Source organism: Saimiri boliviensis, chromosome 18, assembly GCF_048565385.1.
Source record: "Saimiri boliviensis isolate mSaiBol1 chromosome 18, mSaiBol1.pri, whole genome shotgun sequence".
NCBI lineage: Eukaryota > Metazoa > Chordata > Mammalia > Primates > Cebidae > Saimiri > Saimiri boliviensis.
Window position 1 is genome coordinate 7,732,421 of NC_133466.1, and position 24,797 is coordinate 7,757,217.

Below are 24,797 nucleotides of genomic sequence, written 5' to 3' on the forward strand. Positions count from 1 at the left end.
TCAAAGGAGCTCTAAATTTTGAAACAAATCTCAGAAACACATCGAAACAGAACCTCTTTAAAGCATAAATCTCAGAAAGCCTATAAAATAAAAATACAATAAAAAACTCACACAGAAAACCAAGGTATACAGGCAACAAACAACCTGATGAATGCAGTGGTACCACATATCTCAGTATTAATGTTGAATGTAAATGGCCTAAATGCTCCAATTATAAGATACAGAATTGCAGAATAGATAAGAATTCACCAACCAAGTATCTGCTGCCTTCAAGGGGCACTTAACACATAGGACTCATATAAACTTAAGTTAAAGGGGTGGAAAAAAAAATCCATGCAAATGGACACCAAAAGTGAGCAGGAGTAGCTATTCTTGTAAGAGAAAAAAAACAAACTTCAAAGAAACAGCAGTTAAAAAAGACAAAGAGGGACGTTATATCATGATAAAAGTCCTTGTCTAACAGAAAAATATCACAATCCTAAATATATAGGCACCTAACACTGGAGGTCCCAAACTTATAAAACAATTACTAATAGACCAAAGAAATGAGATAAACAGCAACACAATAATAGTGGGGGACTTCAATACTCCACTGACAGCACTAGACAGATCACACGCATGTGTGAGGTGTGCCTCCCTCAAACCTTGTTACAATGTGGGCACATTACCTGTCTGACATGGAAAAAAAAGACAGAGAGGGTCCGTGGATACCCAACATCAGCCAGGACACAGTCCAAAAGGAAACTCATGTTATGAAGAATTTTTCCTTGTTCAGTAAAAAATCGATAACTATACAATAATTTGTTTCCTTTACAGATATTCTAATCACAAAGAGATATTAAAATATGGAAAATTCTGCTCATTTCATCCTACTTGCCTTTAGAATGTCAATTATTCCTGCTTTCAGTTTCATCCATTTCCAAATATACAGCTTCTTAGAAAAAGAAAAGGAAAGTTATTCTCCACTTGTAAACATGAGTTTTGTCAACACTTCCATTGTTTATTATTGTACAATAATCAATATTCTGAAGAAAGGACTTTCAGGACTGATAAATCTGGTCATGTCATTTTTCTAGCAGCATTTTGCTTCCTTACACATTTTCTTATTTCGTACCAAGCTTGGTTTGTGGGAAGTTTGGGTTAACCGAGCTCTTAAGGGTAATTAGTGTCCAATTAGTGTCTACTTAGGCCAAGGTTTCATGTCTGTATGAGTTTTTTTTTAACCTCTGGAAAGAGTTAAATAGATCAGGACTCTGTTTACAAAGCAATGCTGACTATCCTGGGCAGTCTATGGTAATATTCCTGGTTGCTGGATGACTAGACAAAGCAAAGCAACTCAATATTTTTTGTTGACCCTTGCAGCTAATGAAAAGGTCAAGACTGACTGTCCAGCAATCTGGATCACTGCTTTCTGTGCTTGTTCGTTGGGAGTTTCCACAGCCTGCCAGAGTCACCAAGAAGCTAATGAAGTTTACAACACTGCTCTTTGGGTGAAAAGGTCATGACATTGTCCTTTCACCATCAGCCCTACTTCAAATGACTAACCCGGAGTGATAGCCTCTTTACTAATGTGCATCCATACCTGATTTATTTCTCCCAATTTCGCATTACAAAATTTTTTTAAATATAAAAAAGGTAAAATAAAAGAATAATATCATCAAAATTTTTATGCTCACTACTTAGTTTCAACAACTATTGACATTTTGCTGAACCATTTGAAAATAAGTTGTACTTTATCTAGTATTTCTGCATGGATCTCTTGAAAATAAACATATTCCAGTGTAAGCAAAGTAACATTATGACAGAGTACTTATCTATTTCATTTAGGTTGTTGAAGTTATTGGAATAAAGTAGCTCAGACTATTTCCTATCATCTTTTTAAAGTCCATAAGATCTGTAGTGATGCTTCTCTTGTGGTAATTTGTGTCTTCTTTCTTTTTTTTCTGGATACATCTAGTGAGAGTTATATCAGTTTTATTGATTTTTAAATAAAAATATCCAGCTGCAGGATTCATTCATGTTACTATCATCATCATCATCATCACCAATCATCATTATATTTAGTTTTTTATTTCATTTATTTTTGCTTTTATGTTTATTGTATTTTCTTTCTATTTGGGGGTTTAATTTTATTTTTTTTACTTGTATTTCCCACATCTTAAAGTAAAAATTTAGATTTCTTTTAGCTGTATCTCACACATTTTGATATGTTGTTTTAATTTTTAATTAATTCAAACAGTAAACTTTCATACTTCAAACAACAAGAATATCATGAATAAACTTGCATGAAATGAGCAATTCTTCTGGTGAAATTCAAGTTAATCCCTAATAGACTTTTGGGATATAACTAACACACACCATGAAATTCATCTTTTTAAAGTGTACAAGTCAGTGATTTTGAGTATATTCACAAAGTTGTACAATGACAACCATTGTCTAATTTTGTAACATTTTCATCACCCCAAAAAGAAACATCATACCTATTAGTAACCACTTCTCATTGCTCCCTCTTCCATGATACCCTGTCAAGCACTAATCTGATTTCTATCTCTATAGATTTACCTATTCTGGACACTTGACGTAAATTGAATCATGTAATATGTGGTCTTTTGTGACTGGCTCTTTTCATTTTGCATCATGTTTTCAAGAGTCACCCATGCTCAGCATGCATCAGTACTTCATTTCTTTTTATTGCTAAATAATATTTCAGTGCATAAATATATCACATTTTCATTTTATTTATCAGTTCATGGATATTCAGGCTGTTTCCATTTATTTGCAATTATGAATAATGCTACTATGAACATAAATGTGTGAATTTTTATGTGGACATGTTTTTAGTATTCTTGGAGGAGAATTGCTAAATTATATGGTAGCTCTATATTTAACTTTTGGAGAACTGCCAAGCTGTTTTCCAAATTGATTGCACTCTTTTACTCCCACCAGCAATGAATGAGAGTTCCAATTTCACCATATCCTTGACAACATTTATTATTGTCTGTCTTTTCTTTTTTAGCTATTCTAGTGGGTGTAAAGTGACCTCTTGTGGTTTCCATTCCCTGAAAGACTAATGATGCTAAACATCTTTCATGTGCTTATTAATCATTGGTATCTGTTCTTTGCAGCAATGTCTGTTCAAATGTTTTATCTGTTTTTAGGTGAGTTGTCTTTTTATTGCTGAGTTGCAAGTGGTATCATTTATATATTCTGGATACAAGTCCCTTATCCGATATGTGATTTTTAAACAAGTGGTTCCATTTAGTTTTGGTGAAGTTCAATTTGAAATTTTTTTTTTCTTGTTTGTCCCTTGTGTTTTAGGTGTTGTATCTTAAAAAGCTATTGCCTAACTCAAAATCACAAAGATTTACTCCTATGTTTTCTTCTAAAAGTTTTATAGTTTTGATTTTTACATCTAGATCTTGCGTATGTTTTGAGGGGTGTTTTTGGTATATGGAATAAATAAGGGGTCCCCCATCATTCTTTTGCACATAGACATCCAGTTATTCTAGCATCAGTTTTTTAGGTCATGCATCATTTTTTTCAAGAAAAAAAAATTCCAATATATAAATCGGTGACTTCCAGATTTTATAAAATATATAGGACATTACATCTAGAATTCTGCTTATAGGTAACATACTCCACATATTCTTAAACAGGTCAAGTAATTTACCCAAAACTCTCCCTGCATCAATTCTGTCCTCAGCTCATGTACCCAGAATCTCTGCCAGCTTAGAAACCATGTGATTCATCCTCTGCAGTGTAGGTGGTCAGAAGCCACTTTTCCTTTTCCCCCACACATTTATATTTTCACTCAAAGTCTAGTGGATGTGGTGAGTTGTGGTACTGAAGGTTTGGGGAGAGACTGCTGGTGACACATTTTGTTTAAGAAAATAAGACTTTGTGGAGGGAGATGCAGGAAAGAGGAGACCTAGAGTTGGTATGAGAAGGGATTATGATTTTTAAAAATCTTTCTTTAGTATAGAGTCCCAGAAAATCAGTGACATGATGAGAGATCCGCTGTTTCACAGTTAAGCCACCATGGATGAAGGCTTTCTAGACCTTGGATTACCGGTGTGGGTATTCCATCCAACACTAAGCTTGTTTAATGTAGCAGATTTTTCACTGGCTCACTCCACTGCTATTCCCACTTCCTTCTATGGAAACTTCTAGGATAACAGATGTTTGGATACTAAAAACCCTACTTAGCAGAGCCAGGATTTTGCATGTAGCTTAGATTTTGCCAAGCAGATGTCCACATGAGACCAGGAGGATGTGAGCAATGGGAGCCAGTAGCCATGGTTCGTGATGGATACATTGGTTCTCCTGGTGCAGAGCTGGTAGTTTCTGAAGTCTGGTTCCCAGAAACTTAGGTATTGAACAGTAGGTGGTGGCAACAGAAATAGTTCCATAGGTGGTTGGGCATTTTCTTTGATTGCTGTATTTTTGATTATGTGATAACTAAACCTTATACCCTGGCTCTCACTGAGATTCTGTAAGGTTCATCATGCCATCTGATACATCGCTTTCTTCTCAGACCAAATACATTGCATTCTGCTTTCTTCCACTATGAGCCTTGAACAATATAACCAGTGACCTAATCAACTATGAAAGGGCAATTAACGGATTTTTCCATAGGCCTTTGTCAAGTCTAGATAAATATTTCTTTTGTGAAGAATGAATCTAAAAGAAAAAAGTCAATACCGTCCTGATTTGAGTAAAATATTCAAAAACTTGAAATAATCAGTATCCCTGAAGACTCAGAGAAGAACAGAGACTTCTCAAAATGTTTTATATAGAAACCAGAAATAAATTATTTTGGAAACAATTTTCTATTCTCAATAGAATAGAAGAAGGCAATGTCTCCATGCAATAAGATCAGTGAATCAAGCTGTGATCAAAGAGAAGCAGTTATGAGATTTAAAAACATAAAGATGAGCTGAGACCATAAGGAGATGAAAGGTTCTGTAATTTTATGCTATAACATAAACTTGGCAAGGTCATGGCACCCAGATATTTGGTCAAACACTAGTCTGGATGTTGCTGTGAAGACAGTTTTGGATAAGATTAACATTGAAATCAGCGGATGTTAAATAAAGCAGTTCCTCTTCTATAATGTGAGTGGGCATCCCCTTATCAATTGAAGACCTTAAGAGAAAAAGATGGAGCTTCCACACCCAAGGAAGAAGAAATTCTGCCTGCCATCTGCTTTTGAACCAGAGCTGCAACATTAACCAACATGAATTCTTCCTGGGTCTTCAGCCTGACCGCCTACTATGCAGGTTTTAGACTTGCCAGGTTCCACCGTAACATGAGCCAATCTCTTTAAATAAGTCTCTCTCAGTCTCTCTCTCTCTCTCACCCTGTCCCCTACACCCCCACCCACACATCCTATTGGCTCTGCTTTTCTAGAGAACCATCACTAATAAAAACAGCATATAGTTTAGTCTTATATTTTTGTACAGTCTAATCATTTCTACCTTTTAGTTTAAATGTTTACTCCATCTACATTTATGCAATAAATTATATGGGGTTGGATTTATGTCTATCAAGTTCTTACTTGTTTGTTATGTGTCTTATCGGTTTATCATTCTGCTTTCTCCAATCTGCTCTTAAGGAAAATAATTGCATTTTTCATCTTGGACATTTTGATATTGAGTTCTGTAATTGCCTTTTTATGTATATGCTTTCACTTTCTCCTGCCAGGATTCCCAGTTGACCCTCCTTATGACCCCATTCCTTTATGTCTTTGCACGTATTTGTCATAAGCGCTGTGCAGTCCTTCTCTCCTAACTTCAAAATTCTGGTCTCCCTGGAAGTGTTTTCTAACGACTGCTTTTCTTTCTACGGGTCCCATTTTTCTATTTCTCTTTTATCATGAACATGGTAAATGTTTTGTTTTAGAAACTCGGTCAGAGTGTTGAGTTCTGCCTTAGAGGGTGGCGAAGTTGGCTGCTTCTATGTGGGGGACTGCAGTCAATATCTCCTCTCAGTTCCCTCTGTCCGCCATCCGCTGCCTCCTTCCAGGACCCTTGACGTTTTCCACATGCACGCGCAGCTTATGCATGTGTAGTCAGCCGGGACCTGGGGCAAGGTCTGTGCACAGATTTTGGGGGGGGTCCACCCTCCTTGACATCCTTCTTTTTGTCATTCCTACCCACTCACACTCCAGAAGTTTTTCCAGTTACAAACTCCATTCTCTGACTTCTCTAACAAGGACGACTGCATCTTTCTGCAGGAGCTCAGCCACTTCATCTTGGGCAGACAGGGATGTGTTTTCAGGTGAAAAGCCCTGCAAAATCCATTTACCTACAGTGCAGTTTTCTTTGTTGAAGGCTGACTGTATTCACATTCAACCTGCATTTCTTCCTTCTTCAGTGCCTTCAGATAATTTTTTAAGCTTGGCTATAGTTTACAGTTGTCACCTGTGAGAGGATTAGTATAATACAAGCTTCTTTGTCATTTCCAGAAGTAGGATGCTGCAGGTTTTATTTACACCCAGTTTGAACTGCTGCTGAAAATGAGCCCTAAGTTCCCACATTTGAATGAACTACGTATCATCATGCAGCTTCCAGCATCTGTGGTTAGGGTGGGGTGCCTGATTTTCAGGAATTCTAAAAGTTCATTTCATTCCTATGCCCTTCACTATGAAAGGGAAGGGGAAAAATGATTTATTGCTAGACTCTATGTGTGTACTATTACCCTTTCCCATCGACTTTTTAAAATATCAATAATTACATTAAATTTGAATATTTTATTTTATTTTATTTTTTTATTGCATTTTAGGTTTCGGGGTACATGTGAAGAACATGCAACATGGTTGCATAGGTACACACGTGGCAGTGTGATTTGCTGCCTTCCTTCCCTTCACCTCTATCTGGCATTTCTCCCCATGCCATCCCCCCCAACTCTCCACCCCCTGCTGTCCCTCCCCTATTTCCCTCCAACAGACCCCTGGGTGTGATGCTCCCCTCCCTGTGTCCATGTGTTCTCATTGTTCAGCACCCGCCTATGAGTGAGAACATGCGGTGCTTGATTTTCAAACGCAGAAAATCAGAAAAAAAAATTTTTTTGAAGGAAGTATGAATAAAAAGCTTGACCATGTTGCATCTTTCAGTGACACAGGAATTTTCAACCCCATTCACAAACCATGAAGGAACATGAGGCAAACTATCGTGCTCAACCTGACTGTAGAGAATGTAGTATAGTGATGAGGAGAGTGAGCTCCAAAGCTAGATGCCTGAATTTCCATGCTGCTTCCACAACTACCTTGCCAACTGAGACTCACCTCATTCTCCTGGGCCCATGTCCTCATCTGTAAAATGACTTCACTCAACAATCTGGACATAATGACAATCCCTATTTCTGTAGGGTTTTTGGTGGATTAAATGAGTTAGAGCAGTGTCTGGTGCATACGAAGCACTCAGTAAATATTAGTTGCTGCTGTTTTCCTTATCACTGTCACCAAATGCTACCTAACTGAAGCAAAGCAATGTGATTTCCCTCTTCCCTGAGTCCCAGGTTACTTCATTTTGAATTCTGGAGGCTAGTGTCCAGTATTGAGGTCTCCTCGCTCTTTTCTCTGTCCAGAAGAGAGACACATGGACCCCTCTGATACTGTACACAGTGGACAGAATAAACCTTAGGAATCAGACAGGTCAGCATTAGAATACTGTCTTGAATTCTTACCAGCTACATGAAAAATGGCCTTGCTTCTCTTGAACCTTGATTCCTTATCTGTGAAATGAGTAATAAGTACATCCACTTGGGGGTTTGGAGGAGGATGAAATAAGATCAAATATGATGAGTCCTGGATACACTGATGTGCTTAGTCAAGGGAGTATACTTCTGGCATGACGCAGGGTTGGAGACATTGCCCCTGTGCCAGATGGCAGGCCATCATTCGTTTCTGAAGCTCAGGGGGACTCCTCCTCAAAGCATGCTCCTTGGAAGCCTTTAAAATTGGCAGGATCCCAGTTTTGGCTAATTAGGACCAAAAGCTGCATTGGTCGTATTACCTACCTCCTAAAAACATTGGCAAATAACCTCAGGACGTAGTTTTAACCCGTCCTGCCTTCTCCCTGCAAGGGATGACTGTTTATTCTGTGCAACTTCTCTTGTGCCCCTCGATTTAGGTCATCATCTGGCCCTGCCACCTGCTGCTCTCCTCTTGGTCTCTCCATCCCTGCTTGCCATCGTTTAGTCCAGGTGCAAGCCATCATCCCCTTGGACTATTGCAGTAGCCTCATCAGGCGACCCTCCTGATTTCTGACCTTCTGTTACATGGCCTCCAGGGTAGCCTTCCAAAAGCACTGCAGTACAATCCCGAAAGCTTCTGCTATTCAAAGACAATTCTCCATTTCTAACATTGGGATTATATATGAAGCTATCAATCTGAGAGAGAAACTCGAGTCTATCAGAGACTCTTTTTTCCTTCAGTCCCAGCTGAGCTTCCTGCTATGGCCCTCAGTGCCTCAGTCTCTGCTGATACTGCAGCTTGGTCTCTTGCCACTCCCCACGTGGAATTCCGGGTTCTTCCCACATTAAGCTAGATGGGGGCTCTGGATTCACCCAGGTATTTTCTGCCTCTCAGCCTTCCCTTGTCAACTTCCCCATGCCTACGTTGTCCATGCTTCTTGCCTTCAGCCACGGAACACTTCAACACCCAGCTGTTTCAGTTCAGGGCCTCTTGGTTTCAGAAGCCTTGCCTGAGGCTCTCAGACTTGAGCGTCCCTCCTGTGTTCATGCACAAACACCAGGACCCTCCCACGAAGGTCCTCACTACAGTCCATTTCGGTTGTCCTTTGAATTGTCTGACTCTCTTATTTGACAACACGCTTCTTGTGTGTCACCGTTCCTTGTAACCTTAGACTTAGTGCACCACTGTTGAGGAGTGAGACTGTTTTTGCGTCTGTGGGGGTAGGTGTTTGAGCACTCACTGGGGGAATGTGGACATACACAGGCGTGTTTGCGGAACCACTGGGGTGGCCCTGAGACGATGGCAGCAGAGAGAAAGAGGCTCTCGGGAGAAAGCGCAAACTGTGGGAGACACTCCAGCTGGGAGAGTCTTGTTTTATGCTCCTTTGTGGAACTGATAGTCTTCTTCCGCTTCTCCCTCTCAACCTCTCTTCTTCCTTCCTTCCCTCCATCTCTCCCTTCTTCCTACCTTCCTTCCTTCCTCCTTCCTACAAATACTAATCAAGTCACTACTATGTGTCAAGCATGTTTTCAGGCACTGGGTGCTACAGTAGCAAACAAGACAACAAGGTCCTGCTCTCACAGCGTTTGTTCTCTTACAGAGGGGGTCACATGGATATCGAATTAAATGAATATGATCAAAGCAGACATGAACAAGGGCTATGAATCAAGGGATATCCACCTAACGCTCATTAGGTGGATAATTTAGCTGATTAGTCAGGGATACACTTCCTAAAACAGTGAGTGACCTTTAAATGACAAGAGGAAATCAGTGTGGATGGTCAGGAGAAAACGCATTTCAGGCAAGTGGAGCCATATTTAACCCTCTTAGTAACTTGGTGAGATAGGAATTATTCTTCCTGTTGTAAAAATAAATGGACACTCAAATACGTTAAAACAGCCAAAGTTGCAATGGTGAAGTAAGTGTGTGTTAGCATGGGTGCCAGTCACAGGGATGTCTCATTCTAAAGCAATATCTTTGCATAATACAAAGCTACTGCCCATTTAATTGATAAGAATATCACACACAATCACATGCATGCACACACACACACGCATGCACACACACACATGCATGCACACACACACACACAGGTATACACATACATACCCCCATATGTATGAGGTGTGCATAGAAAAGGGAGAGACATAGGGATATGTATGGTCATGATTGTGTGTGTATACATGGGTGTGTGTTTACTTGTAACTACAGCAGTTACCAGTTTATTTGCAGATGCTCAGGTCTGTGATACCATTATTTGTAAATTAAAAAAAAATACATCCTTGCAGAAAATTATATCCAAATGCTTGACTGCCTCTTAGAGAAAATATCATGTATAGAGAGAGCTAAAAATGTCAATATGGCTACAGCTATTAATATCAGATAATGAGATGTGTAAAGGAACAGCTCATTATCAATAAAATAATTTGCTTACAAATGTCTAGTTTGACTTTCTTTGTAAGTAATAGGCCTTTTATATTAGAAGCAAAAAAGTAGGGTAGTGCTAAATCACTTGCTTAAATATTGTTTGTTTTCTGAGAGGAAAATGCTCAAATCGTTAGTAAGAGAAGGAGTTGACTTTTCTTTGAGTAAAACAAAGCAAAAGCCCTTTTGTAAGCTCCTCAGATGTTCAGGAAAGTATGGGAGGGTGGTCTTAAAGCATAGGGCATAAAATTAGGTAATCTCTGGCTGGCCATTCAGGATAAATCATCACAAAAGTGTTGACAAACATAATGTGTGATGCACCATTTATTGTTGTTGCATCTGTGAATTTTTCTGTTAGAGGATACTAGCTGCCTGCGTCAGTCAGGCATTTTACGTGGAACTCCGCCTATTGTTCTGTTTTGACTGGCAAAATCTTTCCCAAACTTTTATTTCCCTTTCAGCCTTCGCTAAAAATCTGCAAGAAGGGACAAAAGCCAAGGTGGGCCTGTTACCCCAGGTGAAGACTTTTTTTAAATACCAAAACAGTCTTTGTATTTTTTTAAAAAATGCATTGGAACCTAATTAAGGTCAAGATGTAATCATCTGCATTTCGTATTTTCGACACTTTTGAAGTTTGGGAGGATCTGAGTAGAACACATAGGGAAGAAACACATAAGCAAAATGACCCCAAAGTTTGTTTTACACGGGTTTTATTATTATGCCAGCATGGTGAGGCCAACACATCAGCAGACGACTGTCATTGACAAGATAGTTTGTTATTCACAGGTCCCAAGAGGAGAGGTTACAAACAGAAGGACCAGAGTGCCTAAGGAAGCGGAGTGGGGAAATGGGGAAAGCAGAGGCAGACATCTCTATTGCGGTTTTCATGGGAAGGAACAGGTGAGGCAGGGTTATCAGACTAGGTAGGTGTACGATCTGCTAGATTAAATAATTTCAGTAGGCTCCAGGGTTACAGGGGCTGTCTCTAGCTGTCTGGTACCTGGTCCTGAGATAATCCAAACAGAGGAGCACTGCCTCCTGGAGTGTAAGAGACAGAGAAGGTGGTTCAAAGTAAGGCCCCTGGATTGGTTAGTTTTCATATGAAAGGCATGCTCCAGCACACGTCCTTTACTATCTTTGGGAATTACCAAGCCTTGGGAAGGGCGGTTTCTATCCAGTCAACAATGCCCTAGATGCCGGGGCATGGAGAACAAAGCAAATAAGAAAATAGAGTGAATACCCAATTTAGCAACAAAATAAAATGAAGGTGTGTTGATTTTCTATTGCTAGATAACAAGTTGCATGTAGACTTAGTGACTTAGAACAATGTAAGTTATTGAGCCAGGGCTGGAAGCTCATCTGAGTTTTGTGATCCTCTTCAGGCTCACTGGTTGCTGGCAGAATTCAGTTCTTTGTGATTGTAGCACTGAGGTCGCATCTTCTTGTTGGCTCCCGGGGCTGCTCTCAGCCCTCGGGCCACTCTTTGGTTCTGTGTGGCTGCTTTCTTCTTCCAGGCCAGCAGGAACATGCCTCTTTCTGACTTCTGCCTCAGACTTTGAGACCATAAGAATTCACCTGATTAGGTAAGGCCAAACCAGGGTAGTCTCCCTTTACCTTAGCTCAACTGTCCAGACCTTAATTGCATCTGCAAGAGTCCCTTCTGCCATACATTATAAAACAATCACAGAAGTGAGATTCCATCGCATCCACAGCTCTTGCCCATACTCAAGAGGAAGGGTTTATTCAAGGCACAAGTCATCTTAGAATTCTGCCTACCACTGAAGAAAATTATGCCTCCAGAAACAAAAGTGAAGAAAAACCATCTGAAAAGGTTTTTCCTTTCCATCTGGGATGTTTTCTGTATTTGAAATGGATTTGTATTGAAAATCGGCATCAAATGACATGACTTCCCAGCAGAGGGAATAGACACTCCTTTTTAAAGATTGACTAACTCCTACAACTCATCCTTGGGGTCACCTCAGGACCACCAATAATGCAAATAACCAAGAGGGCTGGTGAGGGTCCCCTGGATAGTGTGCTCAATGGCTTTGGTGCATATGAGCAGCAATACCCTGAGCAACAGCAGAAAGGTTCTCCCATTAAAGGAGTTGGGTACCAAGAGCACACTCAATGGGGCAGACATTAGAGAGCACATGAAAGACAGAGAGGAGACTGAGGGTCTGAGTGGGACTGCCTTTTCCCCCCTCTCTCCATGGCTCCCAGACATGCATGTTTCAAATTCCATAAATTATCCACACTCAGGTAACTCTAATGCATCAGACCATCTGAGGCTGAGAATAGTTTAAAGATGGTAGAAAAGGAAATATGGAGGAAATGAGGAGAGTCCGGTTCATGTTTGCATTCACCGTGCAGAAGATTCAGAACTTTAATCTTTCCCAGCTTTGCTTCCATTAGTCTAGGGCCTCACTGTGAACTAGTATCTGCATTCAATGTGTGGAATGTTATTTTAGGCTGTTTCTGAAATCTGTAAAGAATATTAAATGATGTAGAGAAAAGCAATGTTTACTTATTAGACATGTCTAAATGGCTCTTCCCAAAGGGCATGGTCCCCCTCACTCCACCCTTGAGACAATCTGAGAGGCTGTGTTGTAATTAATCTTAAATAATTTGGGAAATTAGGTCAATGCTGGGCCCAATAATTGTTAACAAGAATTCTATACAGAAATATGATTATAAATTAAACATTGATGAGGCTGCACTTGGACCTACTTCCTTGTAACAGACAGTAAGTCATGCAGGCCTAGATGCTGACCGTCTGTATCCCCCATTGTTCCGACAGAGGGCATCTCTGAGGTTAGAATCAGAAGCCTTTTGCTTAAAAATTGCTTAAGATGCTTTTCAGATCCTGAATTCCAGTGGGACAGCTGACACCAACTAGTCTGAAGACACTCACAGAGGAACCGAATCAGTATGAGAATACAGCGTCTTCATCTTGTCCGATGACTTCACCCTGCACTCTTCCACCAACTGCTGATCTCCACATTTTGGTCCACTCGAAAACCCTTAAAACCCCTTAAAAACCCTAAGCCTAAAACTCCTCGGGGAGACAAATTTGAGGTTTCCTCCCGTCTTACTCAGCGACCTGCAATCAAACCTCTTTCTCTGCTGCAGCTGACTGTCTCGGTGCACTGACCCGCTGCCTGCCCATCGGACAGCGCACCTAGCATGGTTAGAGCCATTACTGGCATCTAGTGGTGAAGGGCCAGGGATGCTGCTAACCTTCCACAGCGCACCCAGTAGCCCCCATGACAAAGTGTCAACAGTGCTGAGGTTAAAAACTGCAGACTAAACCAAACCTCAAAGCCTGCCCAGGGTGTGTGACTTTCCCTCAGGCCAATCTCATCCCTGTGACGGCAGGACAAGAGACTAAGTCCCTAGGAGCTTAGGACACGGCTGCCCCTCCTCATGCCTCTTCCCTACGGAGCACAGATGCTCCCTGCTCCCCATGGATGCCGGCCCTGACGCAAACTCAAGACACTGGGTCTAGGAACCCAGCCTCCCATGGGGGAAGGACAAAGCCAGAGCTGGTCCCTGAGACGTCATTCATTTGCCCCTGGCCTGCTGACCTCCAGGGGCTGGTGGGAAGGAAGCAGCATTCCAGGAGCATTAGCTAATTACCACCCTATCCAGGACGGCATTCCCTGTCACAGATGCAAAACCTAATAAATCACAGTATAGGTTCCTGCTTTTTACTTTCAGGGGAAAAAAGCAAAAGTCAATCAAAAGAACTAATAGTAAGGATTCTGTAAAAGGAAACAAACTATACTTCTGGGTTGGGTATGCAGGAGCAATTTCAGGCGGATAAGCTTGAATCTAATGTACTTTTTCCACAAACATTATTTTGTAGATTTCTGTTCGGTAAGTTCCAGGAAAAAAGAAAGTAGTTTACCTTTTTGGAGAGGTGGGGGAGGAGGTTGTGGATTATAAAACTAAACATCCTAAGTGTTTCTGGTTATTCACATCTCTGAGTAAGGGAAATGCTGCTTAGACTCCTTGCTCTGTGACCTTGGGCGTGGTGCAGCGGCTTTGGAGGCTGACCAAATGGGTGTGATGCGTTATCAGCTGTGTGTCCTTGAGCACGTTTCTTAACTTTTTCACGCCTCAGTTTCCTTATCTGTCAAGTGGAGATAATGCTAGTGCTTATATATAGGGCTGTTGTGGGAATTAAGTGAATAAATATTTATAAGGTGGTTAGAATAGTTTTTGACCTTTAGTTAATGTTGCCTAAATGTTTGTTGATTAAGTCTGAAATCTTTTATCAGCCTTAACACCCTGTGAGTCAACAGTTCATTTCTGTTGACTTCAACAATATTACGTCATCAAAATTCTGATCCCAAATGCTGACCTGGGAGGAAATGCCTGATTCGGAATGAGCCATCATATTTTCTTTACTTGGTTTTCTAAGCAGCATTCACGTTTGAGGGTTTGTCATCAATAAGGGTGAAACACAGAGCTGTTCGATTGAGCTGACTTTTGTCAGAAGCTTGATTCACTGGACTCTGGTTGAGTGGCATCGTTTTGGCTAACTGAGGCTTTCATTTGAGTCTTCCCCTGTTTCCACTGGATGACACGTCAGTTTCTTCCATCATGTTTCTGCTGATTCCTGCTCCCCTTGGGTATAGATCAATGCTCTTGTTCTGGTCTGGGGAAGGCCGGTGCTGGAAAAGGTTCTAGAAGGAGCATGGAAACTGCCCCCATTGAGCCCCAGGGATACAGAGACCTGGGGAGGCAACGTACAAGACTCAGCAGGCTGGAATCCTGCAACAGTCCCCTTTCCTCCCCGGCCAGTTAAACCCTGAATTGCACAGAAATGACAGACTGAGGGTCATCAGCTGTGGTCCTGCTCCCTTCCTGATGAAAAGGAAAATGGCCCTATGGCAACCTTGAGGACACTAAGGAGCAGGAAGAAAACTAACCTGCCCCCACTACATCACGCTTGGGCTGAGGAGACTGCCAAGTGCCAGCCTCTCAACCACACAAAACCAGGATCCAACCCAGCTCCCTTAGAAACAATCAGTGGCTGCCACTTCTTTCCAAGTCTTCTGGTCTAACAGCCTCCTCTGCTGGTGAGAGGTGGCGGGAGTTTGTCAAAGAGGAAGGATGGCATGTGTCCAGTATCCACCTGTGGTCCTGGCACAGTTATTAATAATGCCTCCTTTGCTCTCAAAAGTGGCCCAGTTTGGATAAGGAAGTGTGTGGTTCATCCTGCGGTTAGACACCATCTTCTGAAATGCTGCAGTTGGGAGGCAGATTCACTTACCTGGAGTGTGGATGTTGTGGATGTCCATGTGCGCCAGAGTGGAAGTGGACAGAGCAGGGCTGCAGCCTGGGGCTTCTACCAGGTCAGTTAGCAGAATTAGAGTCTCCGCTAAGAAAGCCCTGCGTGAGCCTGGCTGTGGAAGGGCATAATGACTGGTGCATTTCCCTGCCGAGCGAGAGCATGTGGGTGCAGCCAGAGGTGGGATGTGCAAGGTAGGCACCATTGGTGACCTGAGCACTGGCACTCTGTTGAGTGAAGAGTGGTAGAGCTGGGCATTGTGGGGTGAACAGGCGGCGAAGACTAAAATATCACATGGAGTAGAGAAAAGGAAGGCATGGGGAAGAACCCGGAGTTTGCAGCCAACTCACTGACCAGCCTTGGGCAGGTTATTTTTTAGTCTTCCTTTCATCTTCTGTTAAATGATGGTGATGATGGATCTTAGCAGTATTTGAAGGAAGATAAAGGATAAGGTGCACATCATGTTTTGCGGATTGTTTCCCAGAACTTTAGTAGGTGTGCTCCACAGCAGCCTGCATTAATATTATCCTGTCATTACAATCACAATACCGTTAATTTCATTGCATACAGGTACAGTGGCTGAACCTGAGCTCCGGACCTTTGAGTCATTGCTGCCTTTGCCCCTGGCCTGCTGACCTCCAGGGTCCTCTGTAATTTGGAATGACAGAGGATGCCTACAGGGGAGTAGCACAAACCAGTTTATAAAAGTGTAATGTGTTAGTCATGTAATATGGAGGACACTACCAATGTAATATGTAATGTGCATCGCTGTGATATGTAGTGTGTATCAGTATAATTTGTGATGTGTTGTTAATGTAATATGTAATGTGCATCGCTATGATATGTAGTGTGTATCAGTATAATTTGTGATGTGTTGTTAATGTAATATGGGTTGTGCTGCAGCAGTTTTCCATCTACTAAAAGGAGGGACTTACATGGATGTCTGGGGCAGTCTCCATCCAAATAAGCCATCCAGCCATGAGCATGCAAATTAAGCATCTCCTTCCAAATGTCCACTTATATTTATTGTTTTCATGAGACAGATGAGGCTTCATGGAGAGAAAAGCTTTAAGTACCTTTTATGGATTCACACAGACCTGCCTGAAAGACGGGCAATGCACCTAAAAACCACACTGCAGGGAGAATAAATGGAAGAGAGGCCTCAAGACAGAGCTCACCAGAAGGGAAAGAGGAGTTGGACAAGCTTTCCCAAGCTCAGCACCCAGGCCAAAGAATCGAAACCAAATTATTTCTTCCCCACAGCTAGATAGAACATCACATCATCCTTAATTCCAAGTTATCCACGGGTATTTTTATTAAAGTCTTACATCTACTCCATTCGCCTGCTAGACTCAAGCTCCGGGAGGACAGGGACCCTGTCTTGATCTGTGCCTGCATCATCTCCTTCACCCAGCCAGAGCCCGGTTCTCATGGGTGCTGATGAGCACTGAGGAATGTCTGCCTGGGCGCTGTGAGTTGTCCAGCACTGACATCACTTCACCTGTCTCCCTGGTCAGGTGTGTGGGCTGCAGTAGAGCAGCTGTGGGGAGTGAACCCAAAAGACCAGGAGCCCACTGGGTAAGCACAGCACGAAGAGGATGTCTGTGGGCCATGAGGCAAGCTGAGGGTGAAGAACCTGCAGAACTTCCCGGCAGCCGAGGAGCCTGTGCTGGCCTGGGTGGGAGCTGCCCTTGAGGGAACCATCAGCTCTTTGAGGAACAGCACTGTCTAGATCAGCGGCACGTGACAACTAGAACTGAAGGTGACCAGGAATATTAGAGTTGGAGACTCCAGAAAGAATGAGCTTCCTTCAACCAGGCATCAGGATGTACATATTAATATGATGTGTAATGTGCACTAACGTAATATGTAGTATGGAATGTGTTATTATTGCAATATGTAACATATAATATAGAATATGTAATATGTATGCAATATGTCTTATGCACATATGATAATAGAATATCCGACTCCATGCCTTTGCCCTGAGGACTCATGTTATGGATGTCACGTATTATGTAATATATAGTGCATGATTAATGTAATATACAATATGTATAAGGTGTAATGTGTTAATCATGAAACATGGAAGTTGTTACTAATGTGATATCTAGTGTGCATCACTGTAATATGTAGTATGTATTAGTGTAATTTGTAATGTGTTATTAATGTAACTTGCAATGTGTTGTCAAAGTAGCATGTAATGTGTATTGATGTAACATTTGATTTAGTATAAAGTGTATTAATGTAATATGTAATGCACTAATAACAGAATAATGTCTATTAATATATTATATACTGTATATTGCTGTACCATGATGGAATGTGATATTAACATAATGGGTGATGTAAGCTGGACGTAATCAGAATTAGAATGACTATGAGAACTTGGCCTTGGCCAGATGACCTGTCCTGGTTCGAGTTTTTTCTCGAAGACCAAGAGGAGACAAGATCACAGGTACAAGGTCTCAGAGAATGACCTGGACTTTCCACCGCCAAAGGGAAAGTCCACAGGAACTGAAGTGGGAAGCACCCGCCACACACACACGCCACTATCTTTTCAAGGAAAAATAACTTGTAAATCACTTTGCTCTATAACCCTCACATGAAAATTACTGCTAAAAGCTTTCAAAATAGTGAATACTTCAAAGTCCCTTTCAAAACAGTAGATCTTCTAGCTGTCTTCTGGGAGCAGGAGGAAGACATAGTAGCTAGCTGGCTAGATAGGTGTATCAATAGATAGACGATTGATTGATTGACTGATTGATTTACTATTTATACATCTGTATACATATGTGTGTATGTGTCTGGTGTTTTCTTTTCATCAGGGTTTTTTCAATGTCAGCACTATTGATATTTGAGAGAGGATAGTTCTCTGTCGAGGGGAACTGCCCTGGACGTTACGGGATGTTTAGCAGCATCTCCAGCCTGCCCTCCACTCACTAGATTCAGGAGTGCTTCTCCACCTGTGACAACCAACAATATCTCCAGACGTGCTAAAGTAAAGGGCCCTTGCCCCGCTGAGAACTCCTGCTCTACATTCTAAGGGGGACCAAAGCAACAGTTTAGGAGCACAAACCCTGCAGCTCCGTGGCCTTGGTTCAAATCCACACATACTAGCCTGTGACCTTGGGCAAGTTAACCTATCTGTGCCTCGATATCTTCACATGTAAAATGGGGATGATAATAGTATCTCCAACTCCCTGCCTTTGCTCTGAGGACTCGGTGCCTTAAGACGTGTGAAGCCTTTGTTATGAACCCTGACACGAAGTGAGGATTTAGCTCTTGTTCTTCTAAATCCCCAGAGTCACAGAACTGAGAAGCAAGGAAAGAGCGTTCTGCATCCATCAGCAATCAAGAAGAGGAGTGAGAAGGAAGAAACTTGGAGGTGTGCTTTAATTGTTAGCCGGCGAGCCCTGGTGCCTGGAGAGCTGTCATCTGATGAAGTTCACATGAAATGGCATCTTCTTGATTAGAACTGGATTTATGAAAACACAAACTATTTCGGAAACAAGAGTGTGGTTATCCGTTGATAGATATGCAGCTTTTGGCAAATAGCTAATTTGGGTGATTTTGATCCTTCCACTCATTCTTTGTAATTAGCAGCATGAGGTTAACTCCAGCTCTGTCTTTCCCCAGACCCTCTTCCTCCTGGCAGTGCAGGGTCTGCCCTTTTCCCCTGTTGCTAAGATTCATGGAACGGAACCAGGCTCCAGAGCAGAAAGGCTTCAGTCTTCCACTCTCACTGGAAAATTGAAAAAATCCTGATAATGTAGGAATGTGGTTCAGTTCTAGGATCACGGCATTTTTATCACATGGTTGCACTCCTGTGACCTTACAAGGGACTATCATGCCATTTGGTGAACTCAGAGTAGCAAGGAAAGCATCCAAAAGCCAATGAGCATGTCCGGAGGGGCACAGAACGCAGGCTTCCGTGAGGTCCGGTCAGTGCTGACACAGTTTAACGGGCTCCAACCTGATGAGTGTTTGAGGTGGAGAAAGAGGCCCTGCAGCTGCCTGCTTTCAGGGAGGGTGAGGGGCCAGGGCTGGAACAGATTGCGTTCTAACTTGGAGCTTTTGCTTTTCAGCCAGCCCCAAATTATAATACTCTGATGATAAGAGCAAGAAGCATGTGCCAGGCTCATGCTCGGTGCCCGTGTGTGTATGTGTGTATGTGTGTGTGTGTGTGTGTGTGTGTGTGTGTGTGACTGTATGCATTTAAAATAATCCAGTTCCCCAACTACCCTTGCAGTGGTACCAGCCAGCCCAAAATTATAACTCTGATAAGAGCAAGCAGCATGTTCCAGGCTTGGTGTGTGTGTGTGTGTGCACGTGTGTGTGTGCATTTAAAAGAATCCAAGTTCCCTAACTACCCTCTTAGTGGTACCACTACAGTGGTAAGAGGCTTGACTTTTCCTCGAATATACATTTCCTGGGAAGAATGAGGAACTCTGCAAAGGTCAGTGTCACCATCTGGACTCCAAATGACTTGGCAAGTAAAATATACAAAGAATGTGGGTCTTTACTGCAGTCGGTTGCTTTTGGCATGCAGATGAAAATGAATAAGAAGGAGCCAGATTTTATAATTGCTGGTAAATCTGTTGATGATCAACACTGAAACCTTTGTGACTCCTTTCTTTCCATTTATCACCAGTTGTCATATTCTGCTTCCCATGTTTTCGGAACGATAACCAGATGGAAAGCAGGCTGCAGCCATCAGGCAGGTGAAAAACAGATGGCGCAGGAGGGCAAGAAACCAGACAGCAGGCAGGCGAGGCACTCCGGCCTAAGGACCAGCCAGGCCGTGTCAGGTGCCAGGGCCCAGACGGACTCCAGAGACTGTCCCCACACTGCTGGAGCTTGACTTTTGTCCTCATTGTCATTATTAAGGCCAGGGCACAGGTCGCCTTTACTTATCCAGGAGGGAGGTGTGAGACAGCATGATGGGAAGGGCAGGCTTAGAGGTCAAGTGTGCCTCTGCATTCCGGCCTTCCAGGTTGTGGCTGAGTAAAGGTGGACGAACCTGTTCCAAAACCTCTGAACTGCAAGGACAGTACGTTCTTTATATTCCTATCACCTGCATTTACTTATTCTCTGTGGGTTTTCGTACACAACAAAGAAAGGGAGTCTTCTGTGTCTCCTCTCCTCAGCCACCTGTGAATCCCTTAACAATCAATGCGGATGTGCACACCCAAGTATAACAAAGCTAAAGTTGAATTCCAGTGTCACGCTTCTCAGTATCAGAAACTGATCCCAGAGCTCCTTGGAAGGAGGCCCTACAGACCAGATGTTCTTGCGGCAGACTTTAGGTTCTCGATGAAGTCTTCCCAATAAGATGCCCTTACTCTCATCAGGAAGAATTGATTCTGATAAAACCAAGTGAGGACATTGTCTCTTGGAGGAAACAGTTCTCATTTTATTTTATTTCTAAAATCTTAGTGCTAGGGGTACATGTGCAGGTTTGTTACATGGATATATTGTGTGATGCTAAGGTTTTGGCTTCAGCTGAACAGGTCACCCAGGGAGTGAACATAGTACTCAGTAGGTAGCTTAACAATCCTTATTCTCCTCATTCTCCCTGTGTTTGGAGTCCCCAGTGTCTCTTCTTCCCATCATTACATCTATATGTACGCAATGTTTAGGTCTCATTTATAAATAAGAACATGTGGCATTTGGTTTTCTATTTCTGTACTTATTCTCTTTGGAGAATGGCCTCCAGCTGCACCCATATTGGTGCAAAGGACATAATTTTGGTTTTTTTCATGGCTGCATAGTATTCCACAGTGTATTGTACCACATTTTCTTTATCCAGCCCGCCACTGACGGGCATCTAGGTTTATTCTATGTCTTTGCTATTGCGAACAGTGCTGTAATAAACATGCATGTGCCTGCAAAGCTGAAGCCCGGTTTCTTCTTTTATGCCAGGTTTCCTCTTCTCTCTATTGAGCAACCTCACTGATGTTGAACAAAGTAGCTCAAAAATAGTCCCATTTCACCCAGCAAATAAAATATTTCTTTGTGTCATTTCCTTCTGTCTTGGGTAGGGCAAGAAATGTTCTCAGGTTGTCAACAATCAAGGGATCACAAGTTCTTCAGCTTGGAGAGCACGATAGGCACAGAGCAGGCAAAAGACAAGAGAAAAAAGGAGAAGAGACATAGAAGCAGATCAAAGACAGAAAGGAACAGGAAGAAGAATTAGAAAGTGGGGGCCCAGAGGCTGCCGTGGGGTCACAGAGACAAAGGGGGTTGTTCCTCATGCCTTCTCTTTGCAGGGAATACCTGGGAGTCTGAAAACGTTTGTTCAAATACCAACTCTGTCACATATTTTTACATGATTTTTTAAATCATTATTCAGTCTCTCTGAACCTCAGTTTTTATCACACAGCATTACTGGGAGTAGGGGTATGTTGTGAAAGTCCCAAGAAGGAGGCAGGTATCCTATACTTGTTGAATTTGAAGCTAACAGCTATTGAAGTGGCCACCGGTACCGTCAGACACTGTCATGATTACCGTGTTCTGAAATGGCCCCCAAACCCAGGAAAGATACAAACATAAACTTCAACATTGAATTTCAACAATATGGCCCTTTGCTCTTAAAAGCGACTCTATTTCTTAAAATGCTAAGAGCAATATTTTAAATTTTAGGGCTTGTATTTCATTGGAACTTTGTAAACTATGCCAAACTATGACAATAAAATTGTTCTCAAAGAAGAGATCATCACATAGTTGAGTTTTTAAAAAAAGAAGCAGCAGGAAGAAGAGAAGAAAAAGAGATGAAGAAGAAGGAGAAGGAGGAGGAGGAGGAGGAGGTAGAGAAGGAGAGGAGACGGAGGAAGAAGGAGGAGGAGGAGACGGAAGAGAATGAGGAGAACAACAGTAACTGCAGAAATCAGTCTTGGGTCGATTATTTTGCCCTCAATGCACTGAATCTAGAGAGAACTGTGCAGGAAGGTTATTTGACAGGTAAAGAGCCAGGTAAGAAACAGATAATCTACTTTCTTCCATCTCCTCGTTGCTACTCCTCAGGAGACCATTGCCTGCATGACTGGGGAGCGAGGCAGAGGAGGATGGGTGAGCAGGGCACCACATCTACCAGACGAAGCCACGTAGACCCAGTCCACATGCTAGCCCAGTGTTTTCCAGTGGGTGTCCCAGCAAAACATGAATCCTTTAAGGAGTTCTGTGAGAAAAGATTCTGGACAAATGTATTTGGGAAATGCCACAAACCATGTTCCCCTCTTAGAGAGGTCCAGTGTTCATTAGCACATCAAAGGCTGAAAAGTCCTGAGGCTAAAAAAGATACTGGGTTTGTCTGTTATCCCTGAGGCAGTAGGATTCCCTGTCACCTTTTGGGAATCCCTGGACTGACAACAAGAGTACAGAAAGTTAACACGTCCCATTTGCACACCACTGTAGAGTTTACAAAAAGTGTTCATCTATTGTAAGTGTATTTCATCTTCCTTCCAGTCCAATGAAAGAGATATGATTCCTTCACTTTCCATTTCACAAATAACGTATCTGAAGTCCAAATATTTAGGTTGGCCAGGCACAGTGGCCCATGCCTATAATCCCATCATTTTGGGAGGCCGAGGCAGATGGATCACTTACACCCAGGAGTTTGAGACCAGCATGGGCAACATGGCAAAACCCCATCTCTAAAAAAAAAATAAAAAATTAGCTCTGCAGGGTGCTATATGCCTGTAGTCCCGGCTACTTGGGAGGCTGAGGTGGGAGGATCACCTGAGCCCAGGGAGGTCAAGGCTGCAGTCAGCAATTGCACTCCAGCTTGAGTGACAGAGTGAGACCCTGTATCAAAAAAAAAAAAAAAAGTTTAGGTAACTTGTCAAGATTACTCAGTGAGAAGGCAAGCCAGTGTTAAAGCCCTGGAGTCCTAACACCTTTCCCTGTTAGAAGATATTGAGAGGTTAATTCAGGGTGATGAAAATGCTCTTTTCTTGAGAGGTCCATTTACTCTTTCATTCATCTGTCCAGGACACATTTGTTCTTGGATGTGTAGGAACCTGGGCTGGGCTCTTAGTCTCTGAAGACTGTAGAAGATAATCTGGCTTCTCAATTAGAAATGCCTAGTAAACGTTAGGTGACTAGACTTGGATTCTTCATTAAAAGTCTTATTTAATTGGCTTTCCCAGATTTCTAATTTAGACATGATAATGCATTGTAAATATAAACTTTTGGGTAGTGCATGTAAGAGCAACGCAAGAAATACGTATTTTATTATATTAAATTGCATGTACCATGTATTTCGAGAACTAGGTGCAATTTAGTTAAATTGAATACAAATTATTTGCATTGACTGACTTCATACCAGAACCAAGGCTAGCTGCATGTGCCAGGTAAACGCACTCAGTCTTAACGACAATCCCACCAGAAAGGTGTAGTAATTTCTATTTTGTAGATGGGAGAACCCAGACTAGGAGGAAGGATACTACCACTTGTCCAAGAGGACAGTCACGAAGTAGAAGAGCAGGATCTGATCCAGGACTGCCTGATTTTAAATCCAGAGCTCTTCACATCCCATCATGCAGTCCTACCAGGACAAGCTGTGTAATTTGCAGAGCCCAGGACAAAATGAAAATACAGGACCCCTTGTTCACACAGTATTAAGAATTTCAGGATGGCCACCAGGCACAGTGGCTCATGCTCGTAATCCCAGCACTTTGGGAGGCCAAGGCAGGTGGTTTGAGACACTTGAGGCCAGAAGTTGAAGACCAGCCTTGCCAAAATGCCCAAACCATATCTTTACTAAAAATACCAAAATTAGCAGGGTGTGATGGTGCAGGCCTGTAGTCCACTCAGGAAGCTGAGGCAGGAGAATCACTTGAACCCGGATGTCTGAGGTTGCAGTGGGCCAAGACTGCACCACTGTACTCCAGCCTGGACAATAGAAGAGTGAGACTCCATCTCAAAAAACAAATGTCAGTGCCATCAGGGCATTAAACCATGTGCAAAGTCCTTCTGAGCATGGGTCCTTGCGCAGGGGCACAAGTCGCATACTGATGAAGCCCGCCCTGTATCCTGCCAGTCCTCACACCAAACACAAGTCCCTTTCCTTGTGAGGGTAGGAAATACTTTTAGAAAGATGCACCTCACAGGTATGTTCCAGAAGACAGGTTCTTTAGTGTTCACTCACAGTTTTGTCAAATGTATGATTTCTTCTCAATAAAAAATATAATTTTGAGCACTGGGTAGATGCAATGAAAGACATTTTCTCACAGTACAGCCCTAGAAGAAGGAATCCAATGGGTCACTTCTCCAAGCTGCTGAGCGTTGGAGGGAGTGATTGCTTCTCTGTTTTTGCTGACAGGAGAGGGTCTTGTCCAGTGAAATATAACCCTGTTTGTTTCATTGCCTGGAAAT

At 42.3% G+C, this 24,797-nt stretch overlaps 1 pseudogene; it reads left to right on the top strand.

Moving 5' to 3' along the window:
- The first annotated feature begins 608 nt into the window (after positions 1-608).
- Positions 609-678, top strand: LOC120368472 (small nucleolar RNA U13; annotated as a pseudogene).
- The last annotated feature ends 24,119 nt before the right edge of the window (positions 679-24,797 follow it).